This window comes from Primulina eburnea, chromosome 16 (genome assembly GCF_022965805.1).
Source record: "Primulina eburnea isolate SZY01 chromosome 16, ASM2296580v1, whole genome shotgun sequence".
Classification (NCBI taxonomy): Eukaryota; Viridiplantae; Streptophyta; class Magnoliopsida; order Lamiales; family Gesneriaceae; genus Primulina; species Primulina eburnea.
Genome location: NC_133116.1, coordinates 1,654,335 through 1,664,535, shown reverse-complemented (window position 1 = coordinate 1,664,535; position 10,201 = coordinate 1,654,335).

Sequence of the window (10,201 nt, the reverse complement as noted above, 5' to 3'; positions counted from 1 at the left end):
AGTGCGGGGAGTTAGCCAACTTGGAGAACTTCAACAATTTAAAGTTACGGCTATTCCCAAATTCTCTCACAGGGACTGCATTCGCTTGGTATGCTTCGCTCCCCAGAAATTCAGTGATGAGCTGGCAAGAGATGGAAAGACAATTTCACATCCAATTCTATAGAACAGAGCCAGAAGTGTGCATTGCGGATTTATCCAGGGTCACCCAAAAGAAAGGGGAATCTGTGGAATATTTTATTGACAGGTTCAAAAAGATGAAGAATAGGTGTAAGGTGTTCTTACCTGAGACCGAGTTCGTGAAGATGGCACAAAAGGGACTGGACTTTGAATTAAGGAAGAAATTCCAAGGCATGGAGTTCAGGGATTTCTTTGAGTTAGCTGCCAAAGTTGCTGAGTATGAGGAGCTGTTGCGGGAAGAGTCATACAAGAAGAAAACTGCTATGGGGTCTTATTATCAAGAGGTAGAAGATGTGGCATTGGCAGAAATTCGATCAGCTGGTTCTTGCACAGTTCCGCTGTTAATAAAGAAGCCGGCAGAAGCTGAGAAAAAGAGTAGCTCCCAACTCTCCAAGGATATACAGTACACGTTTGATGTGTCAAAGACCGAAGAGGTTTTCGATTTCTTGGTAAAAGAAAAATTCATCACCTTTCCACCTGATCACAAGATGCCACCCAAGGAAGAGCTGAAAGGTCGAGAGTACTGTAAGTACCATAACTCCTACAACCACGCTACTAAATCTTGTTGGGCGTTCAAGAACATTCTGCAAGACAGAATTAACAAGGGAATTTTGAAGTTCCCAGAAAAACAAGAATCCATGGCGGTGGACGACGACCCTTTTCCCCCAGTAGCTACTGTTAATGTGAGTGTGACAGATTTGAGAGATCTTCTCAACGAGAAAAGAAACCAATCCTTTACTATGAAGGACCGAGTAATTAAGAAATACTGGATCCCGAAGGGTCAGTTGTTTGAGGCCAATGGAAGGCGTACTACTGATCGAGTAAGAACAGTTCAGCAATGTTTCCCCAGAGATGTTGGTGAGTCCGCGGCCTATAGGCCGAGGAGCCAACGTTTCTTCAAGAAACCAGTGCCTCAGAATCAGTGGTTCAGGGGGGAGTCATCTCACAATCAACACCAAAGGTACCCGGAGAGGAGAAATGCATATGCATTTGAGTCACGAAAGGTGGAAACTAGAAAATTATCAGCTGATCAAGGCAGAGAACGGCGTTCATACGAAATCACAAAAGGAAAAATGATTGAGAACAGTGGAGTAAAGCCGAGATACGTTCTTCCAGCCAGAGGGGAGTTCAGTGAGTCTTGGAAAGTGGCCCAACAAAAAAAGTTCCCTAGGCCACCGACTAGGACACAAAAGAGACGACTGTTGAGAGAAAGAGCTATTGCAAGAAGAGAGGAGTCCGCTAAGCTGAGGAATGAATCCAAAATTGATGTTCCAGTCTCCAATGAGCCAGTGGGGAGTAAATCCAAGTTTGGAAGATCGGCTACTGAGGACAAGTTTGTTGAAGACGATGATGATTTATTAAGCGAAGAGGGTGATCAAGCAAGGAAATCGATTAATTTCCGCGTTGGGGAATTTCACATCACTGTGGATTGTGCCACTGAAGTGGTGATACTACCCGAGAGATTTAAAATGGTAGAAGAAGGGAACGGGGAGTTGATACCCCATGAATCGTCGCAAAAAGAAGATCAGGCAATTAAACTCCCTGAAGGGAGTTCAAAAGTGATTATTAAGGAGGGCCACCGAAACAAGCCTCAGCAGGTGATACTTGAAAAGCCTACACCGGCCATGACCAAGCACATAAGGCCGTTGTACATCAAAGCCCACTTGAATGGGAAGCCAGTGTCTAGAGTGTTGATTGACAATGGCTCAGCCGTGAATGTTCTTCCAGTAAGGATGTTAAGAAATCTGGGCAAAACTGAAAAAGATTTGATCCCTATTGAGGTTTCGGTTGCTGCATTTACAGGGGAAACTACCAAAACCATTGGGGTATTCCCCGCTGATGTTACTGTGGGGAGTATGTCATCTTTATGTGCATTTTTCGTGGTAAACTCCTCCGCCAACTTCCAAGCGTTGTTAAGCAGATATTGGATCCATGCAAACCAGTGCATACCATCCTCAATGCACCAGCTTTTGTTATTTTGGAAAGGGGATGACGTGGAGGTCGTAGAAGCGGATGGACAACCGTTCCAAACAAGTGCAAGTGCAGTAGAAGCCAGATATTACAATGGGGATTTTGGGCCCATCAAAATCCGTAGCAATAGCAAGAAAGAAAATCCACTGTACATGCAAACACCAACTCCAAGCTCGGTGTTGGAAAGAATCCTCAAACCTACTGTTATCGTGCCGTCGAGGCCGATAATTCAGCCACTGATTGAGGAGATTGATGATTGATTCGAATCAAAAAGAAAAGGAGGTAGCTGCAACCTCTATATGGAAGGCACATGTGCAGCGAGTACTGGACAAACTAAGGGAAGAGGAAGCATGGGACACTTATGGAACTGAAGTTGTCCAAGAAGAAGAATACGAAGATGATGAGCTTCAAGTCGATGAGTTGTTGATGGCGCCATCTCAAATGGAAGATGGCCAACACGAAGTTCAAGACCCATTGGAAGAGATTAACTTGGGGGAGCTTGAGAATCCAAAAGTGGTATATGTGAGTAAGCTACTGGAAGAGCAGTTGAAGCAAGACTTGATAAGCATGTTGAAGGAATACAAAGATTGTTTTGCATGGTGTTATGATGACATGCCAGGGTTGGACCGAAAATTGGTCGAACACCGACTTCCACTCAAAGAAGGTTTCAAACCATTTCAACAGCCATCTCGTCGCATGTCAAAAGAAGTTGAATTGAAAGTAAAAGAGGAAGTGGAGAAGTTGTTAAAGGCCAAGTTTATAAAGCCAATCCGATATACCGAATGGCTTTCAAACATTGTGCCAGTAATGAAAAAGAATGGCAAGGTCAGAATATGCATCGACTTCCGAGACTTGAACTGTGCAACTCCCAAGGATGTGTATGTAATGCCGATACCTGATATGTTGATTGATTCAGTGGCTAGACATGAGATGTTATCTTTCATGGATGGATTCTCTGGCTACAACCAGATCAAAATAGCAGACAGTGACACTCACAAAACTGCATTCAGATGCCCGGGAGCTGTTGGTACGTTTGAATGGCTTGTTATGCCATTCGGGCTAAAGAACGCAGGAGCCAAGTATCAAAGAGCCATGAACTCCATCTTTCATGACATGATAGGACATCATATTGAAGTATATATAGATGATATCGTGGTAAAGTCTAAACAAGCTACTGATCACATTGAGCACTTGAGGAAGAGTTTCCAAAGAATGAGGCAATATGATTTGAAGTTAAATCCATTGAAATGTGCATTTGGCGTGAAGGCAGGAAACTTTCTGGGATTTCTTGTGCACCAGAGGGGAGTTGAAGTGGATAAAAACAAAGCCAAAGCCATTATGGAAGCAAATCCGCCTAGAAACAAGAAAGAGTTGCAACGCTTCCTTGGGCAAGTGAATTACCTGAGGCGTTTTATCTCTAACCTTGCAGGGAAGACAAAGGAGTTTTCACAGCTGTTGAAGCTCAAAGACAGCGGGGAGTTCAAATGGGAGGAGTCGCATCAGAAAGCTTTTGATGTGATCAAGAGTTATCTATCTAACCCACCTGTTCTGATGCCTCCCAGGTATGGAATGCCCCTTAAATTATACATCTCTGCTGCTCATGAGTCAATTGGATGCCTACTAGTTCAAAATAATCATGAAGGAAATGAACAAGCCATCTATTATTTGAGTAGATTCCTTACTCCAGTAGAGGTGAAATACTCTGTGATTGAAAAGCTATGCTTAACACTGTATTATGCATGTACTAAGTTAAGACATTATTTAATTCAATCAAGAGTGTTTGTGGTGGCTAAAACCGATTTGATTAAATACATGCTTAATAGACCCATCCTCTCTGGGAGAATTGGCAAATGGTCTTTAGCATTGGCCGAGTTTACATTGACATATTATCCCCAAAAATCAGTAAAAGGCCAAGCTATCGCCGATTTTTTAGCTGATCACCCTTCACTTGATGAGTTTATTGGAGAACAGGTTGGATTTCCAGTTTGTGGAGTGGGAGTTCAACCCTGGGAGTTGAAGTTCGATGGATCAAGTACAGAAACAGCAGCTGGAGCTGGTATTGTGATCACCTCCCCAAGAGGTGTGAAAACCGCTCTATCCTTTAATTTGAATTTCCCATGCACCAACAATCAAGCGGAATACGAAGCGCTGGTCATTGGATTGGAAATTCTGAAAGACTTAGGTGCAAGAGAGTTATTGATATCAGGGGATTCTCAGCTGGTACTCAAACAGCTGTCAGGGGAGTTCAAATGCACAAGTTTGTCCTTAGCTCCTTACTATACCGCTGCATCCCAACTGCTAGATGATTTCGAGGAAGTGTCATTAGTACACGTCCCAAGACAAGAAAATTGGGAGGCAGACGAGTTGGCACAGGTTGCTTCGGGATTGAAGATGTCTCCGGAACTTACACACAGGCTGGTGTTGATTCAAAAGAGAAACCACCCTTCAATTCAGCAAAGAGGGATTCAGGTAGATACGCTCAACTTGGATATAAACTTAGCTGGTGACTGGAGGGATGACATAAAACAGGTGCTAGAATCAACCGGGAGAGATATTCCACGTGGTTTAAAAATGAGAGCTCTTAATTACGTTTTAGTGGAGGTTGATTTGTACAGGAAAGGGCTAGATGGTCTGCTTCTCAGATGCATAGGCTTCCCAGAGGCTTTGGAGATCATGAAGCAAGTTCATGAGGGAGTGTGTGGAGCGCATCAATCTAGAATAAAGATGAGATGGTTGATAAGGAGGTATGGCTACTATTGGCCATCCATCCTGAAAGATTGCATCAAATATGCTAAGGGATGCCAGCCATGTCAGAGACACGGGAACATCCAAAGAATTCCAGCGGATGAACTTCACAGCGTTGTCAAACAATGGCCATTCAAAGGCTGGGCCATGGACTTAATAGGGAAAATCTACCCTTCATCATCTAAAGGCCACTCGTTCATCCTTGTGGCTACAGATTTTTTCACCAAATGGGTAGAAGCAGTGCCCTTGAAGAAAGCGGAGCAAGGGGATGTTATTAACTTTGTGAAAGAGAATATTATTCATAGATTTGGAATTCCAGAGTCATTGACCACAGATCAGGGAACTATATTCACAGGCTCAGATATGAGGGAGTTTGCAGAAGACTATGGAATTAAATTGATAAACTCATCCCCTCATTACCCACAGTCCAACGGGCAAGCCGAAGCGTCAAATAAAGTGTTGATAAAGATTCTACAAAAGATGATGGAAGAGAATCCTAGGGATTGGCCAAGGCTATTATCAGAAACTTTGTGGGCATACAGGACATCCAAGAGGACTGCCACTGGAGTGAGCCCTTTTTCCCTTACCTTTGGCCATGATGCAGTGCTCCCATTGGAGATTATGGTGCCATCAATGCGAGTGGCAAAGCAAAATGAACTTTCCCTTGAGCATTATAATGAAGCAATGATCATGGAACTAGAAGAACTAGATGAGTTGAGAATCCAAGCGTACAATGCTTTGCTGTTACAGAAACAGAAAGTGGCAAGAATCTACAACAAAAGAGTTAACAAGAAAAGTTTCCATGAAGGAGAAATAGTGTGGAAGACCATACTACCACTAGGAACAAAGGATAGGGAGCTGGGCAAATGGTCTCCCAACTGGGAGGGACCATTCAAGGTACATAAGGTGTTAGACGGAAATGCATATTGGCTATCAAGCATAGATGTCCATCCACACAAAAGATGCATAAACGGCAAGTATCTCAAGCCCTATTTTCCGAGTATGAGGGAAGAAGTAGGAAGAGCTTGCGAGTAAAGCAATCTCAAAGGCTAATCTTCAGTGGGGAGTTGGCATTTTTCAGTGGGGAGTTGACCTTCGGGGCCACTTGTGTATATATTAAGTTCCTGATTTCAAGGTGTCATGTGATGTAGGCCTTAGGGCCACTTAAATAAATATATTTTGTTTAAGATTCAGCAATAAAATCGATCGGGGAGAGTGGGACAGTAAGCCACTTCCATTCTTTATGTTGAAGGTCCATTATTTCACTAGGGAGTCGGCCTTATGGCCACTTATTTCCAATTTTTCTTTTATGGTACCAAAAATCATGGTGGAATAGACCGTTCTATCATTATAAATTGATTGTTTGCATGTGCAGTGACAGATTCATGAAGTAGGCCTTGAGGCCACTTAGAATGTGGGAGGAAAGGCACACAGCCAGCGGGGAGTTGAGCTTACTGGGCAGACGACGAGTAATAAAAGAAGAACTGAAGAGAACAAAGGTGATATGCAAACCCCAAGAAGACCCAGAAATTGATTTTGGAAGAAAAATAGGCTAATCAGCCATTTTTGCATATTTTTAGCTTCATGTTGTGGGGTTTTGTTTGAAGTAGGCCTTAGGGCCACTAGTGTAAATATTTGTTATGGTTCAAAAATAAAGATGATCATTAAGTTGTCCAGGAGGCCACTTTTATCATATTGGATTCATTGTGTTTTGATAGAAAATCAAAGAGGAGGATACCCTCGAGTGGGGAGTCTTAAGCCAACTTATGATTTTGATTGAAACTGTTGGAATGAATTGGATTGAGGGAATTAAGAACGAATATAAACTCCTTCCCAACATCCGATACACAACATTACATTAAACCCATCCTCATTCCACATCCAACACCCAATGACCACAACACCAAACCAACAATCAACAGATAAGAAGCGGAGCCACCGCATGCAAGAACAGTAAGTAAACGTGTATGCGGGAAAGGGGTCCAACTGAAGTGCAAATACGTGTATGCGGGAAAGGGGTCCAACTGAAGTGCAAATACGTGTATGCGGGAAAGGGGTCCAACTGAAGTGCAAATGCATATACGTGTATGCGGGAAAGGGATCCGACTGAAGTGCAATGCATAATGTTAGGAGCGAGGGAATCATCTTGAGTGGATGCAACACATAAGAGCATATAAGAGCACATAATAGTCGAGAAATACCTGTGTCAAGAAACCTCAAATGACACAAATGCTTAAGTGTCAAATGCACCAGGGAGCTGAGGCCAACCCATGGCCAATATCAATCCAGTGATACCTGTTATGAGTAAACATGCCAACACTATTAAAAAAAAGAAAATGAGAGTGGGGAGTTGATGCCCAAGAAAGAGTAAGGAGTTGAATGAATCCCAAATCCAAGAAGGAATGGAAGCTAAAGAAGCAGACATGCAATACAAGGAAATGCTTGTGGATTTCATTTGGGCAAATTCACAAACACCATTAAGACGTGATGATGATCAAATTAAGTATTAGTTGACTTGGCTACCGAATGGGAAATCGACGACCCAGAGATGGCGAGGAAGGGATTAAGACCAGTGGCGGAGCCGGCGAACGCAATGGGCAACGAGACAGAAACAGTGGCCGGAGCAGAAATGGCACCCGCAGCGATGGATGCGGAAGGATTCGCCGGAGGTGGATCGTGAGCCATAAAACGACTGTGGGCAGCAGTAGAGAACAATCGACAGCAAAGAACGGCTGGAAAGAGCTTGAGAGCCGCCACGGTTGAGGTGTAGGATTGGCGGAGCGACGGGCTTCCACAGTGGCAGCGGGGAGTAATCGGATGAGGGCAGCGAGAAGGAAGAAGTGAAGAAAGCGGATTACAGATTTTGAATTTGAAAAGGAGTCTGCTGTTAAAAACCCAAGTGTGAATTGGGCCCAATCCAAAATCACAAGCCCATGACAAGAGAAAATGCTTACGGGCCGCTCCGACAAACAAGTTGGAATTGGGCTACATACAAGCATTTTGGCCCACGGGCCAATGCTTGCGGGGGGCAATTGTTTGGGCTAAAAATAATTAATTATGAAAGCCCAATTTAATGTTAAGCCCAATTAAATTATAAAAGCCCATAACAGATCAATTCAATTCTTATCGAATTAAACCGATTGCAACGTGGGAGGAAAGAAATGGAAATCGTGCGAAGGTAGTGGGAAAAATCATGGGCTCATGGGGGAGTGGAAGAAACTACCTTTCAAAGCGAAGAAAAAGAAGGGATCGGCAAACACTGAGAACTTCTACACAACACAACTCTTCAACAACTCAACTACGCACAAAATTCTGCAAAATACTCTCTGCAAAATTGCAATCTTCAAGCTTTAGTCGTTAATCATTCCAGCATATTTCTAGCAATTTACGTCTTCTCATTTTAGATTTCAGCAACAAATTATTATATTTTTCATGTCTTTGATGAATTCCTACAGTTTTGTAAATGCAAAATCATGTCAGGGGTTTATTTCCGTCACTTTCCAATAGTTTTCTTAATTTTGGCATCGCATATGTTTTAGGAGATTAGAACCAACGATCAAATTTAGAATTCACTGTCGTTTGATTTTAGAAGTTAGATTTTTATCGTTTTTACACAAATCGGTGCACTTTCGCACCTGGCACGCCCGCAACACCAAATATTGTGCAAACAGTTCCCTCTACATATTTTCAAACTTCGTAATTTTCACTAAGCTTCGTTGTCATAATTAAATAATAACTTTGACCAGCCACTTCGAGTTGTTGAAACATCCCTCTCCAACTGGCTTTGAACTTTTTCTTCAAGAGGGTTATCATGGGAAGATTCATCGAATGTACTTTCATACAACATAATCCAACCCCTTTTTGATGATATCACAACTTTTCAAACAAATTAGATATGCAATTAATATATTAAATATACCCTTCTGAGTATAAAAAAAATTCATATACTTAAATCGGGCATGTAGTTTCTATCAATCTAAAAATGCTCATTCATAAATTCAAATATTTTTCGAAATAAATTGTTCAAATTGAATAAACCAAGACATATTGTTTGATGCACACCCTTTTGGTAAAATATTTTCAGTTATAACTCGGGGAACGGGTTCTTTGTAGCCCTCGGAATTCAAACTCGGAGATACTTATGACACTATATCAAGTGATTGAGTATGTTTCTTGTGAGACGATCTCACGAATTTTTATCTGTGAGACGGATCAACCTCACTGATATTCACAATAAAAAGTAATACTCTTAGTATAAAAAGTAATATTTTTTCATGGATGAACCAAATAAGATATATGTCTCACAAAATACGATCCGTGAGACCGACTAACACAAATTTTTGCTCCAATGATTCGTGCCATGAAAAAAAGTGAATATTAAAAGCATAGCTCAATCAGTGAATCATACTTTTGTTTTTAGGTCATTGGCGACAATTTGTCCCATTATTTGTTACACAAACGAAATAAATTAGTGCATGGCCAACTGTTCAAACTCATGACTTAAATGACTAATTTTTGTTGTATATGCGTCATACTACTACTCAATTTATTTCTTAATATTTTAGATTCAATTTTCAATATAATAAAGGCTAAGCACAATTCGACAAAAAATTAAAAAAATACAGTAGGCTTTGACATTTAAATCCCTCCCTTTTAAAGCCACTTATCTTTTCTTTTTTTTTTTTTTGTGACGTCGTTATCTAAGAAGAATTGAACTACGGATATACCCCAGTCCCCACCCCAACTTGCTGGTTGCTTCTATTAATTATTTTTAAGATTTTTTTAGGTTTGAAAAATGTTTCGAATGTGCATGAGTGGAAGACTAGCGATCAATCTTTCAGTCTCAGAGTTGGTAGTGTCAAAAACAAGGTCTACATTGACATTCTTTCTATAAATACCAAATTTGCTTGATATTAATAATTCATTCACATATACTTGCAATAATTTTCTATATATATTCTCCATCAAACATTTAACCAATTTGAGCGCGGATTAGCTACGTCGAAGAATCTTTCGGCACCCCCTTAACACTCTTTGTTTTTAAACATGCATATTTACATAACCCTGACACTTCCTACTTAAGGTCTAACATATTCAGTTATAAAAGCCAACCCGACCTAGTGTGATTGCATTGAACTCATATCCAATTCACCCAGGATCATCAATATAAATATAACCAACCTTATGACTTTGTGTGGTTTAAGAAAAATTATATGTTATTTGGATTTTAAATACTCTATAGTTTAAAATAAATTTTGACAAATAAGAAAATATACAAAAAGATCTGCATGTCAGCGATTGAATGCAG